We start from the raw sequence: 15,144 nt of genomic DNA, 5'->3' as shown, positions 1-15,144 counted from the left end.
CACACACACACACGCACACACACACACGCACCCACGCACACACACACACACACACACACACACACACACACACACACACACACGGTCAAATGAGGTTTTAAAAGGTAGGAGGAGTCGTTTGCAGCCTGCGAAGTGGAAATAAATACAGCTTGATTCAGCCAGAATGCGTTTTTCTCACAGTGATAAAAATAATCCCTGGACCTTTTCCTGCAGGTTAAACTCTCTGGTGTTCAGCAGTTTCCCGACTCAGGATCAGATTCTTACTATCCAGATTTTAGTTCAACTTTTCTGCAGAGATCAGGAAGCAAAAGGTTTCCTGCTTGGTGCAAATCGGACTCCAAGTTAAGCTTCTTTTAAGGAAATTTCCCGGCAGATGGAGATAAAAAGAAAAGGAGGAAAACAAACAGCAGGTCTGAAAAAGGATAAAATATTCCTGCTCTGTTTCCACCAATTTCTCAGTTTCTGAAAAACAAAGCGAGGCACCGACAGCCCGAGGTGATTTTCTGGCCCCGTCGTCCCAGAAACCCGCCGCAGCATGTAGATGTCATGAAGTACCGGGTCCGGTCAACATCCTGCAGAACCAAACAGCAGAACCAGACCTGGAAACGTCTGGAGGAGAAGGGTTTGGTACCAAACGACGCCACGGTAAACATGGTCTGGTCTTTGGAACGGTGAGGTTTATTTTATTTATTTATAGGATGCTAGCAGCTAGCATGTGAGCAAAAAGGGAATGCTAACGGCAGCATTAGCCTGAGCATCGGCTGTTTCAGGGCAGCCGAGCAAGTAATAGCTAACAATATTTATGGATCCTGGTCTTACCTTCACCATTTAATGTCCTGGTTCCTCTGACCGCTGGGATCACTGGGATCACTTAGATCACTGGGATCACTGGGATCACTGGGACCGCTGGGATCATTGGGACCACTGGGATCACTGGGACCGCTGGGATCACTGGGACCACTTAGATCACTGGGACCACTGGAACCACTGGGACCGCTGGGATCACTGGGACCGCTGGGATCACTGGGATCACTGGGACCACTGGGATCACTGAGACCACTGGGATCACTGGGACCACTGGGATCACTGAGATCATTGGGACCACTGGGATCACTGGGACCACTGGGATCACTGGGACCACTGGGATCATTGGGATCACTGAGATCATTGGGATCACTGAGATCATTGGGATCACTGGGATTGTGTCTCCAGTAAAGTTTCCCCATAGCTGAAGCTCCAACATGGCCGCCGCACAACCTCTGTCATTCTTTGAAGAGATTCCTCCGACTTGAGCTTCGATTATTGGTGATCAGGTTGGATCCAGGCCGGTCTAGTTACCCAGAGAGCTGCAGGTTCATGTCAGTCTGTTTGGTTGCATCAGTCGCTGCAGGAGATGAAGCGTCTCCAGCCTTTAGCTACCAGCTGATCAGTTCCAGTCTTCAGTCTCCGAATCAAGTTTATTTATTCACTTTCTTTTTCTTTCTGACTTCTTCTCTTGCGCCTTACTTGTAAGTTTAACCATGAAAAGCTCCGGCGTGTTGAACATCTGTTGGCAGTGAAGCTATTTTTCCCGCCTCGTTCTTTAATCAAAGCTCGGCGTCGGAGCGCCGCCGCTCCCGCTCCGCTGTGAAGAATGTTCTCAGCGTGTCGCAGGGAAAGCAGACAGAGAACAAACACTGGGAAGAAAATGCATTTCTTCCTTCTCATGCAGGAAAAGCTGCTTGCTGACAGAGAAATTCACAGATGTCATAACGGATTTAAAGAAATGTGAGTCCGCCGGCGCGGCTGGACACAACGAGGCGTCAGCAGCAACAGCTGCAGCCACTTTGAGACGGAAGGTCAAGAACCGCCAGACTATTAAAGCGGCTCTTGAAATGAGTTTTGTGGGCGCCTGCTGATGGATGCTCTAAAAAACTGAGGGCACTGTTGACCAAAATTGGTTTTCAGACCTTGCTGATTGGCTGGGGAAACTTTTGTATGGAACATGACAGAGTAATTCCTGCAGGGTTCCTCTGAGCAAGGCACCCTGCGGCTGCGTGTTGAACAGCGGTGGAGCGCTGGAAGAGAGGAGAAATCCTCAGGAAAGGGTTAATTAAACACAAAACGTAACAAAAGAAAATGTTGCTCATGCTTTTCAACTTGAAAACGTTCCCATGAAAACTTGAGAGAGCTGAAAAACGTGTCACGGTGTGCTCAAAGCGTCGGGCATCATTAGTTTAGTGCAATAAAATCTGGAACATACGAGTTTCACTGCATAAAAGGAATTTAAAAAGAATCCCAGAATAAAAATGAAACCTGAAAATGACACTCTGAGGGTAAAAGTAGAAACCTGAAGGTTTTATGGGTTTCGGTTTGATTGGCTGAGTGGATTATAATACGAGCGTCATGTTTGTCTCCATGCTGTGGCGCAAAAAGTGGGCATGCAGCGCATAGGGGCGCTGCACCACAGGGGGCGTCAGAACCCCGTCTGGAGGGGGCGGCGCGCCTTATGCCCCTTCACCTCGCGCCCATTAACGGGGTAAATGTAGCGAGTTTTACTTTTCACGCACCTTTCACGGGGTAGAGCGAGCGTACCTGAGAAGTGCAGCGCATGTGCTCCTTTACGTACCTTCCTTCGGGGGGGGGGGATTTATGTGTTCGCATCGACCCTGTCTCCATGGCAACCAATGATTCATGGATGAATGACAGATATCAGAGAAGCCTTTAAATGTTTTCTATCTTAATGTCTTTAAATTTAGAAAAATATTAAAAAAAACAATATTTTCTCAGAAGTTGTTTCCACTTTTTTTTCTTCTAAATTTTTGTGGCGCATCACAAATAAGGAGAGAAAAAACTTACTTTTAATTTTCCCTTTTTTAAAGGGCCAGTATTGCTGGTTTTCCACACACAGAGACATTTTATAGAAAATCAGATGTGACTCCAATAAACTGGGTCTCTGTCTCTTTAAGAAGCTTCTGTTCTCTCTGAAGCTCCGCCTCCAGGAAGTCTCCCCAACACGGCTCCTCTATGAACCCTTAACGTTTCTACCAGCGCTGCTCTGAGCAGCTGCTCCTAAACCAACCAGTCAAATGTCTGGTGTGTGTAGAAACGTGGTGAATGAAACTCATCAGAGTTTAACCGGTTTACAGCAGAATGTTACCAACTTTGTGTTTGCTGGTTAAAAGCCTGACCTGCCTTTGGTCAGTAAAGCTCATCATCGTTTTCTTCATTCAGTTATTGCTTCACCTGCACACATGGCCTCCGTACAGGCGTTCACATCTGCAGTAGCAGTGAGGTTTGACAGAAAAACGTCTTAACGCAGCCGAGCGCCGTCAGCCTGGGAGACGGTGAAGGTCGAGGCGTTGAGCCTCTCCGCCGGCGCTGGAATCAGATTTTACTCAGGCCTCACGCTTCCCTCCCCTCATCTACATCTGCCTGCTCACCGGTTTCACCGTTTCTCACCAGGTGTTCCCATTCACGTAATTTAATTTCTACATGTAGTTTTTCTTTCTGAGTTCTCATGGAAATCTTTTCTGTCGTGTTGCCACAAAGCGAACATGAAACTCCGCAGCAGCTCCTGTTAAGGGGACTTTTCAGATGTGATTGAAGTATTCATTGTGCGCGAAGCTCGAAAATCAATTTTAAACAGAGTGAAGAACGTCTGAAATGGGACATTTATATTCTAAAAAGCAAATAGGGACGCAGTGATGTAGAAAAATCGGCGCATCTTTCCAGGAAAGATCCATGAAGCTTCACACAGTTCAGAATTTGTAGCTCCAGTGATTTTCTTTCAGGTGTGCAAAATCTCGCCGCACACGTTTTATTGATTTTTTTCCTGACATCAACACAGGAGGCAAAATCCTACAAAAGCTATTACAGACGAGAAAAACAAAGTTGTTTTCCTGCTCTGGAAACTTTCTGAGGCCTTTTTCCGTCCCTGGGTCGAGACGACGGGTCAGGAATCTGAGCTGCTCCATTTAAGCTGCTTTTAATCTGTTTATCTGACACGACGCTTCACTTCACAGGAACAGAGAGGAGGTGATTGCAAGCAGCAACGAAACACAGAAGCATCTTCAGGAAGCGCCGCTGCGCCGCGTCTTCCTGCTGCTGAATGAACCTCGGATCAGCTGATGGCTGATTTGTTCGGCGTTGAAAGCTTCGGAGGCTTCCTCCTGATCTGGGTATTCACTTCTGAAAGCTTCTCCCTGAAAACATGCTGTCACCAAAGAATGTGCTGTGATTATCTTCCCCAGCAGCAGCCTGGCAGGCGGAGAACCGGATCTCTGCTCGGCGTCCCGACCCGACCCGACCCGGCTCACACACCGCCGGGAAAAACCTTCTCTGGTTTACAGGTGAGATCTGACCTACGTCACTTAACCATTCCAGGCGCCATGATGTGTTGAGCAGCGCGACTGAAGTCGGTTTCCAAAGTTGTACTTGTTGAGCTGCTGTGTCTGTAACTCACCTGTCCATGGCCAGACCCTTACCTTCTCCTTTCTAATCATACTTACTTAAATGAACGTTAATCTTCTTGCCTTGTAAAATACCTTCGATTACACCGAAGGCTGCCAGCCATCATGGCTGCTGTCCAGCGCCGCTGCATCTTTCCTCATTAAAGGCTTTACAACAAAATGAGAAGTTTGGTTTCTATCCTGCCGACCGCGCAGCGGATCGTTTTTAAAGTGAAATCAACTGAATCAAAGCGCTGTTAGACCCGGCTGCCTGTTTTCTGACAGGCTGTAAAGGAGCCTTGCTGTTCTGACGTCCGTCATGGCGGAGTGGGCGGAGTTACGACGTCACAATAACTTCCTGACCGCTTGATGGCCAGCTGATCCGCTAAAATGAAAACAAAGAGGTAATGTTCCAGGTCAAGATGCAGTGAAACACTGATTTCCTCTCCAGGTATCACAGTTAAAATGACGTTTTCAGATCAGAAGTGAATGAAAAGCAGCTCAAAGTTCAAAGCTTTTTTAAAGGAATTTAAAAAAGCAAGAAAATGGGTTTAAATAAACAATAAAACAGTAAAATGAGCACACAGTCATGTTGAGCTTTGTTTCATCAGCATCAAATGTTTACGCTGCTGTGTTGAACACGTTAGAGGGCTCATGTTAAACACACACGTTCATTCATTCATGGCAGGAAATGAAGTTCAACAAAATGAAATTAGACTAGAAGCAGAAAGAGAAAGTTTCAGATTCCTCTTTTATAAACCGTTCACAACGAAGTCCAGCTAAAACTTCAGAGATTCATTTTGTAACAAAATTCAGAGGAAAATAGCAGCACTGTGCGAATCAGAAAACTGAACTAATCCAGAATCAATAATAAATGTTTCAATCACATTTTAAATCTACCTCTTCTGGCAGAGACCTTAGAATAACCGCTTATAATCAAATGTACCATTTTATGATGGAAAATAATCTCTTCAGTCGTTTCCAGATTACATCGGATCTCTGCGGCTGCACCGATAAAAATCCTGAACAAAGTTTAATTTATTTCGTCTTTGCTCCACATTTGACTCAGCCGACCACAATTTACTGACTGGTTCTCTGCTAATCTGCAGATAATCTGTGTCATTTATGAATTACGCATCTGGACAGGTAAATATAAATTGTTTGGTTCCTCGAGGGTCTGTATTTAAGCCACTTATATTTAGTACAGTCCTGATATCTTAAATAATACAGTGCAATATCTCATACTGGAGGTGGGAGACAAAAATCTGTTTTTCAGTGCGCTGCGATGCAGACATGGATTATTCTGACTCCATTAAGGTCTTTGACTCTCTGGAATGATCTTTCTATAAAACTCCTCAGATCCAAGAAATGGGAAAGTTTTAGCTGCTTGTGTGCAGAAATCGCCATTGTTTCATCTATAACGTCACATTCTTCCCTTGTCCAGATCCTTTGCTTTAGTACGGATCCTGTGTCCTTCCGGACCTTCTGGATGAAAGCAGACACACGTCGGTTCCTCTAGCTGGACCCACCAGAACCTGCAGGTTCCAGCTGGACGCTGAGCCGTCGCTCGGGCTTACCGCCTGTCACGCTGCCGGACGCGGGCGGCTCTTCCATCTCCCTCCTTTCATGTCCTGGTCCACCGACGACGTGTCTCTCAGAGTTTCACTGTAAATGACTGGCACTTCGTCGCCTGCAGCACATGTCAGCATGTCGCGTCCTTCCATCTGCAGCAGCTGCACCAGAAACGCCCGACGCCGGCTTGAAGCCGCGCCGCTGAATCTTACTCTGACGCTTCTTCTGGACCCAGAGACCAGAACAGGAAGAACCTTTAAAAGTGACGCTGGTTCCAGCAGCGCGGTGCGTTTACTGAGAGGAGGTTACCATGGTTACTGCCATGGTTGACTGGTCGTTCATATTTATGCTTACAGCGAAGAACTACTGATGTTTCACTAAAACCACATAAGAGTCTGTTTGTTTCGGTCATGAAGAATATTAGAGCGCCATGGAGAACCTCCAGGTCTGTAACACCTCCACCAGACTCCGGTTAAAGCTGAGGCTCTCTGGGAAGAACCTGGACCGGCCCTCAGGTTGGACGGACGTTCGACCATCTCGGTGTTCGGGTCCATCTCGTCCTTTCTTCACTAAGAGTCAGGAGAGTTGGGTCATGATGAGAAGAACCAGAACCCTGGTCAAAGTGACTGAATTGAGTTTTTTTCTGAATCAGTCATACAAAGACATGAACTCTCCGTCAGAAGGAATCGGATCAGGAGTCGGATCAGATGGTTCGGGAATCTTTATGGGTACCCAGGGAGGAGACCTCTTCCTCTGACCCGGTTCTGACCCGGAGCGTCCTGGAGAACTGAATATCTCCGTTAAACTCACCATGAAGGACTTTCAAGTGTTGCTATGAAGAGGAATGTCTGGAATTTTCCCTCCATGAGTCGGAAGATCAGCGGACGATGTTTGCACAGATCAGTTGTTTGATGGCTTTCTGAACATTTCCAATGTTACATTTTACTTTAAAAAGTCTTGATATGGAGGAAGCTCTTAAAGCTTGAATAAAGCAGCCAGAGTCGGAGACATCAGTTCACCTCAAAGGAAGGAGGAGGACGGCCTCGGTCCGGCCTGGAGGCTTGGATTAAACCCGACATCGTTAGCACCGACAGCGATTAGCCTCCATACGAGACCCTGCTGCTGCTGCAGCAAAGCTACTGTTTGGTTTTATTAACGTCTCTCATGTTGAGCCATAGAAGCAGAAACATTTCAGCTCAAAACCTGCAGAACTGAGTTTAGGTGATGCAGCAGCTGCCGTCCAATCAGATCCGAGTCTGAGCTTCCACTTATTAATTATCCCATCATTCAGATGATAAATAGAGGACATTTATCGATATTTATATCCAAACAACAAGACAAATATGGACAGAGAAGAGCAAACTGAAGAAGAGAAGAATTAGCCTCCTGGGCAGGGCTGAAACTATCGGCTCTCAATATGCAACTGATGGCTTATTGATCCGTCCCAACGTCAGCTCCGAGGAGCAGAGATTCCTGGGAGGAATAATTACAGACGGAGCGGTCAGTGGCTTCAGACAGAGAGACGGAGAATCAAGATGCTGGAGGCGGAGCGGGTGGAGACCGACCCAGAGGAAGAGGAGAGAGGTGAAGGATGAGAGTGACTCCAACCCGATATGATCACTGACATTTTCATCAGGACTTCGTTTTGTAATGTCATGTCAAAGCAGAAACGCGCCATAAACGGACGGTAAATTTAATGCTGCGTGTTGAATCTGCATCACAAAGACAGCAGAGGAAGCAGCAGTGAAACACACAAGAGCTGCTCCCTCTTCACAGAACCGCTCTGGATCTGGAAGGTCCAGATTAAGACATGAAGAAGGAGTAGGAAGCCAACATTTAGCAGCTCCAGGAACGACAGCGTCCGTTTCTGCACCCTGAAGCGCGACCCGGTGAGCGTTAGCGGCGGATCCGGAGGCGCGGATCCGTCAGCGTTTCCCTCCACAGGAAGTGAATGAGTGATGCTTCTCCATCCCTGCAGCAGATTCACTCTCTGCTGACGGCAGAAAACCACTGGTTCCCGCTGAAGATGACACCATGAATGTGCTGCAGGAACGACTGAAACGTTTAATTTCTTCAGTTTTCCACAGTTAACACGGTTCAGCCCTTCAGGACAGTGAATGTGGATTTTTTTGCAGTAGAAAAGGAGAAATGTTTGGACGCAGCCGCACAGTTTCTTCAATTACTGCCAAATGGTTGCCATGGCGATGTTTAAAGCCAGGACCAGCTTGGCCTCCATCGGTTCACCGCCCGCTTCCAGCCGACGGTCAGGACAACCAGGATGGTTTTAAAACCAAACTGCCGTCATGAAAAGGTTTTCTCATCGTTATCCGTGAACCCGGCTGAATTATTCCCAGTTGGATTCCGATAAACGCTCCGCTGATGCAGCAGTGTGGCAGCCACACTGGGATTGACTCCATTTCTGCTTTTTTAAACTTATTGAGGAAATCTTTGGGTTTAAATGAACTTTTTATCCAACTGTGGAATAAAAATAGATATTTTATTTTGCTTCCCAAACGACTAAAAGCTTTAAAGTTTGTTTCATTTCAGTCCGAACCTCCGTCTTCCTGGATCATTTCCTGTTTTAGGTTTCTATGTAACCGCATTTAGTTCATTTCTCTGTTCAATAATTTTAAAATACTGTTTAGTTTCTGCGGGCTGCACAGTGGCGCAGTTGGTAGAGCTGTTGCCTTGCAGCAAGAAGGTTCTGGGTTCGATTCCCGGTCTTTCTGCATGGAGTCTCCATGTTCTCCCTGTGCATGGTGGGTTTTCTCCAGGTACTCCGGTTTCCTCCCACAGTCCAAAAACATGACTGTCAGGTTAATTGGCCTCTCCAAATTGCCCCTAGGAGTGTGTGTGTGCATGGTTGTGTGTCCTGTGTGTCTCTGTGTTGCCCTGCGACAGACTGGCGACCTGTCCAGGGTGACCTCGCCTCTCGCCCGAAACGTTGGCTGGAGATGGGCACCAGCACCCCTCCCGACCCCATTGAGGGAAAAAGGGTGCAAGAAAATGGATGGATGGATGTTTGGTGTTTAGTTTCTTAGTTTATTTTGTCTTTTGCTTGTTTAAAGTGTGTTTCTCTGGCATTAATGTTGGTTCTTTACGCTTCAGCCCAGCTCTTCCAGTCTTCATTAGTTTCTCTCCTTCGGTTATTTTGCCGTTTCTTCTGGTTCGTTTTTCATCATTTTTAACTCCTGTCTCAGTTTTTAAGTCTTTCACTAACTGTGTTTCCATCAAAGATTTTTATGCACATTTTGAAGCACCGATGGGAAAAATTTGGAATAACTTTCTGACTTTGGCTGAAATGTTTCAGTGTGAGGAGTTTTTAGCTTTTCTAATAAAACTGATGCTCGACAGAGAAAATGAAAACGTTTTCTGAATCATTTTTGACATACATGTACCTCGCGGCTGATCTGTTGTCTGCATTGGTTAGAATTTAATTTCTTTCTCTCGTTCAACTCCAAAGAATATGATTTACTGAGTGCTTCCTGTAATCCACACTGGGATTAGTAATCCCAGTGTGGTTAAGCTAGTCAGCCACGTTTGCTTCTGGGATAATTCTGGCTGGATATTTGAACTGAACCAGATCTTCACATCATCAGTAAAGTTTTAGTTGGGTTCAGGTTGAATAAACGCTGATTCAGCTTAAATTAACTGTTGGGTTCATGAACTGAAGCACAGAGTTAAACCCAACAAACATATCGACTGGTTTGCCGAGTCGCTCCGTTAATCTGCTGATTTTAATCCTCATCGGTTATAAAAAGCACAGCCTCAGAAGTTCGGTGTGGCTTGGCGGCGCTCAGCAGGAAGACGCACACATCGCCCTCCTTCCTCTCCGTCTGAGATCTGCCTCTCGCTGCAACGTCAGCAGCTTGAAAGATGTAACTGTTTATTAAAACCGACAAGATTCATTGCCAAGTCGTGGTGAATGTGTGTGTGTGTGTGTGTGTGTGTGTGTGCGTGTGCGAGAGACTAAACGGAAGAAGGATGGAGGAGAAGAGAATAGAGAATCAGCTTCTTCTGTCAACACAGCTGCTTAGCCTTTGTAAGAACCAGCTAAGCTCTTTCTCTCTCTCAGAAAAGGAAATGTTCAGGAGGAGAACCAGAAAACACACAACCAAACACGAAACGAACAAAATGCAGGAAATGTGGGACGTAACGTAGCTGCAGCAGAGGAGGAGGAAAATCCCTCATCCAGAAGAGCCAGGAAACAGATTCTGACTCAACGTTTCACTGTTTACCAGAGGAAGTGATGCAACAACTGGAGAGCATCATCATCATCATCTTCATCGACCCTGTCCGCTAACCCACTGAGATCAGATCAGGACTAAACTAGGAGCCCCGGACGTTTCACCTTTGACCTTTCCCAGGGTTAAGTAGCAAACCACCCTCTGAAAATACGTGAACAAAAAAACAAGACACAATCCCTGCTGGAAGCAGAAAGAGCTGCGTTTCCATTACAAATATCCACAAAACTTCGTTGGTGAGCTTCCGTCGACGTCCGCTGAAATGCTCCATCTGCTGGTGGAAGCTGGAACTGCATTCACCTTCAGCAAGCAAAGCATTATGGGTAATCCCCATACAAAAGCCACACGTCTCTCTGTGGTTTTAAAGTCTCGTTTCTCTGGATGAGCGGATTTTGACCCGCTCAGCACACAGCCGTCCTGAAAACCTTCGGTTTGTTAGAAAGACGCGTCGCCATGGTTTCTGACCGCCGATGCTTCTCATCCACAAAAAACTTGGTCCTCACAAACACTTTCCAGAAGACATCACACCTCGCTGCGCTGCGCTCGTCTGTTCACACACCCAAAGAGCCGGCTGAACGTCAGGCTGATGAAGGTAACACAACGAGACTGAGGATGCTCTCATGCATCTCGCTGCCACATCAAGTCTTCCTCCTCAGCAGGAAGGTGTGAAGCAGAAGCATGCGTTCACATTTAGAGCCGCGGCCGAGCCCAAAGGGAAGCGGCTTCCAGCGGCGGCCGAGGACGGATGGAGCCTGGTTAAATGGAAATGAGTGAAAATACATTCTGGGGGTAATGATATGGGCGCACCGCATCTGAATCCTTCACAACTCGTCTCCTGCGGTTCTGCAGACAGATGGAGTCTGTTAGCTGCTCCTGGTTTTGCATTTCTCTCTCTCTCTAAACGAAACTCGGAGCCAAACGGTTTCTTTGTCTCTGCCGTGGATACATCTGCTCATTCTGACACAAAGTATGAAAAACTCTTTTAATGTGGCTCAGTAAGTGAAAGCATGAGAGCAATTTCACACAGATGAACGCAGAAGCGCTGAGCTAGGCGTACTTTCTACAGACAGACAAAAGAAGCGTTTAATGGCTGCAGTAAAACATGCTGAAGAGCAGAAGTGGTCAGCAGCCCTGAAACTCCTCACTGTTATAATTACAAACGTTTTATGATTAAAGAAAAAGGAGAATCTGTTGAACGTTCTGCTCAGCCTGCGGCTTTTTCACAGGAGAAGAGAAGCAGGAGAGGCTGCAGGCAGCGAGACGAAACACTGCATGGCGGGTCGGATTCGTGTGAGGGAGAAACCGTCCGACCCGGATGGGTCCACTGGGTTAAATGTGTTGGCAGCTCAGATGTCTGAACGTCCTGCTGATGTCCCTCTCTCTGCTGCAGCCTATCAGCACCTTGCTCCCGGTTCTCCGTCCGACTCGGACCGGCAGGTGGAGGTGTTCGCGCTGCCAGGACATCCTGGAGGAAACCTGCACCGGCTGAACGTCGTCCCTGAGGATTTGGGCGCAGATAGTGGTGGACAACGCTAACCAAGACGATAGCAGCGCTAAAACACGGCATTTAGCTAAAGCATCAACTCAATTCAGATTATATTCAGACCTGAAAGATTACAACCATCAAGCACCAACTTAAATTTGACATAATTGACTTTTGAATCTTGTTCTCTGCTTCCTGTGTTTTGTTTCTGTATGTAGAGTTTATAAGAGGAAATGGAAACCGTTTCTTCAAAATAAATCTGTTGTCTTTGTGAGCCTTAATTATCTTCCACCAAAATAGAGAAATGCCCTGAAACATCCAGCAGTATTTTATGATGAAGGGTTTGTGCTCCAAACGGCTCCTGATCAGACCCAGGATGATGATGATGATGATGATGATGATGATGGTGATGATGAAACCACCTCGCCATGCGACAGGAGGAAAACTCAGCTGCAGGTTTTCCTCCTGACTCCGGTGTTGTATGTTGCCACTCAGCCTTTAGTGCTTCGCCCGAGTTGGAACCAAGCGACGGATCAGCTTCAGCAGACAGCCAGCGTTTGATCAGACGTCAGGAGAGTTTAATGTTTGGTTTGGAAACTCCTTCAGCGCCGCCTCATCAAACCAACACGGACCAATCAGCATGTGGAGGAGCTGCTTCAGGTTTAATCAGGTTTAATGAAACTGAAGGAGGCAGAGCTTGGCTCCTTCCTCTCATTAAGCCTGAGTGACGTGTTGAAACCGCAGCTCCTCTCTGCAGACCGGACGGCTCGTTTCTCCTCCATCACTCGCCTGCCTCTGTGTTTTACTGCCGTCTTTCTGTCTGTTAAACATTCAGTCTGTGAGGCAAACCAACGACACATGGGGACTGATGAGAAACAGAACAAAGGAAGAAACAACAAAAGAGACGCAGAGCATGACAGGCGGATGTGTTTGTCTCCTTTCTGCTGCATGCATGAGCTCTGATATGATGATTAAACTGCAGATTATTTGCTCCTGATCTACAGAAACCAAACTGGAAGCGGAATGAATGATCCAACATTAACAGGTTTACAGCAGATTATTTCATTTTATCATTATTAGTAACTTATTTTTATTTTGTTAGCAATTCTCATACTGGTTTGTTGTGCAGTGTTTTTATTTTTACAAACCAGAACTTTGAACCTTTCCTGAACGGTGTCGAGGTAATGAAACGTCTCTTCGTCCAAAATATGTCATTTAAACTCATTTAATGCCATCAAAATCAAAACTTTTTGACCCTTAAAGGATTTTATTCAAAAATTAAGAAAAACCCAAGTAGAAAATAATTGGAAGCAGTTTCTACCTGGACAGGTGAGTTTTTCCCTCCATGTTTGATGCAGGAATCCTGCAGCATGTTTGGATCCTGCAGAAAGTTTCGCTGCGGCGTCGAGCCGCTGGCTGTCCGTCTGATCCACCAATCAGGTGACAGAACCAGAACCAGAACCAGGCAGGAGGGAAGCAAAGGGCTGAGCTGCAGGGGAATTCTCCAGATTCCAGACACGTTCCTTCATCGCCTTCAGATTCCTGAGAGCAGACATATTTGGATGAGCTTCATGTCTGTAAATGAATACGTTGTTTGTCTTTAATCAACAGTAAAACCTTCTGTTTGCACAGAACTGGACGTTTTAATCAAATAAAAACGCTCCGGCTGCAGAACGAAACCACAAACAAAAATCCATCCTGTTTGGTCAAACGGATCAAAAAGTGATCGGGAGAAAGAAGGAAAGAGAAGAAGAACAGGGAGAGAATCCGGAGCGCCAAATCCCATTCCTGACGTGGAGCAAAACTCCGCTTAGCGGCTCACATTGCCGCTGCGCGCCGGCGTCCCGCTGGGCCCTGAACACAACATTTGTTTGGACACGGCGAAGTAAACAGGATTTCAGAAAGATTTAATTCTGCACCGTTGCATTCTGGGTAAATGTTCTGCTTTGAGGTGACTGGACGTTTACCAGGAAATAAACATTCCAGGTTCTGGTTTTCCATGATAAGCTGATGAAAAGAGGCCAGCAGGAAGTGGTTCTGGCTCCGTTCAGCTGACCCGGTTCCTCAGTGGAAGGTCCATTCAGAACCAGGAACTGGGTTTACACTGACAGTAGAACCACCAGAACCTGCTGCTGGGTCAGGATGAGAGTGGGACCCATCCGTCCGTCTGCAGCGTGGCTCCCTGAATCCGGGCGATGGGGTCAAAGGTCAGCTGACCGGTTTCTCTGCATGTCAGCACAAGAACAATAAAGTTTTACCCTAAGATAAAACCTGGTGGGAAGTGATGGGCGGGTTACTCTGCTCCACATCATCTGGACCATCAGGATCAGCTGATATTCTAAAAACACCAGAATGTCAGGTCTGAAACAAACAGACGTTTCCTGTCCAACAAACCGAAACACAAAATGATCTGAGGAACGGAAACAGCAAAAAGCTGACGTCAGCAGGTTGTGAACAGATTAAAAGATAAACAACTAAAAATTATAATTGTTCAAAACAATAATGCATGAGAGGAGCCATTATGTTTTATTTTTATTTCGAACATGATGGCAGAATAAAATAACAGACAAAAACAGCCATTAACTCCGTTTAAACTGCTTAGCTGGATCGACCAATCAGAAGCTTAGCAAGTTATGAAATACGAACTGAAATAATATTCCCTTCAGCTCGGCCTGATAACCAATACTTCTTATTTTCCCAAAGCAATAGTAAACAATAGCTAAATATACAAACAAAGCCAATAACACAACTACAACCATTTTCGTATGACACCGACGATGCCTGAACTTTATGACAGCGTTTCTGGTGTCAGTTAAAGTGGAAATGGCGCCGCCATTACGCAGCCTGGTGTCTGCTGAGCAACAACGGTTCGGTTCACAGGTTCAACTTTACTAAAACCACATACAAGTTAAATATAAAGCATCGGAATCAGATACGGTCTTGCTATATGTGATTTGTAAGCGTCTCATGCAATATTACCTGAATGAACAGCAGAAATGATGAATCAGGAACCAGCGGAAGCTGCAACGCGGTTCACTCTGCCTTCACGCCACACTGCCCCCTGGTGGCGGACTCCACAACCGCATTCACCTCAGGATCAACAAATTTCCTCTAATAAAGTGTAATTAAACATTTTCAACATAAAATAAAGCAAATGTGACTGCATAATATGTAAACAAGTGGATTCCTCTGATCGGTGCATGTGACACCATGAGGCTGGCTGGGGAAGGTGGGGGCAGCATCATGCTGTGGGGATGCTGATCTTCAGGTGGAGGTGAAATGTTTCAGTCGGTTTAAATCTCCTGTGTTTCATTAGCTTGTCCGTCAGATTTATGGGCGTACCAGAAACACACAAATACAAAGGTTCTGGTGGGAACTTTTGTTTGTAAAAAAAAAAAAAAATAAATAAAAATAA

General features: G+C 46.1%; 2 long non-coding RNA genes across 2 annotated transcripts in view; one reads left to right on the top strand and one right to left on the bottom strand.

Moving 5' to 3' along the window:
* The window catches only part of LOC103464260 (uncharacterized), a 25,428-nt gene extending 10,495 nt beyond the window's left edge, over positions 1-14,933 (bottom strand). The window contains exons 1-2 of the long non-coding RNA XR_533625.2: positions 14,709-14,933; positions 13,051-13,271 (exon numbers count right to left, since the gene is read on the bottom strand). This is a non-coding gene — a long non-coding RNA (uncharacterized LOC103464260). The remainder of the gene's footprint in view (positions 1-13,050; positions 13,272-14,708) is intronic.
* Positions 412-4,815, top strand: LOC108166289 (uncharacterized). Its single transcript, XR_001776607.1, has 3 exons — positions 412-671; positions 4,005-4,331; positions 4,716-4,815. It is a non-coding gene; the product is annotated as an uncharacterized LOC108166289 (long non-coding RNA).
* Positions 14,934-15,144: the final 211 nt, after the last annotated feature.

The sequence above is a fragment of the Poecilia reticulata genome, linkage group LG5 (genome assembly GCF_000633615.1).
Source record: "Poecilia reticulata strain Guanapo linkage group LG5, Guppy_female_1.0+MT, whole genome shotgun sequence".
NCBI lineage: Eukaryota > Metazoa > Chordata > Actinopteri > Cyprinodontiformes > Poeciliidae > Poecilia > Poecilia reticulata.
The sequence above is the reverse complement of the archived record's forward strand: the minus strand, read 5'-3'. Positions and strand labels throughout refer to the sequence as shown.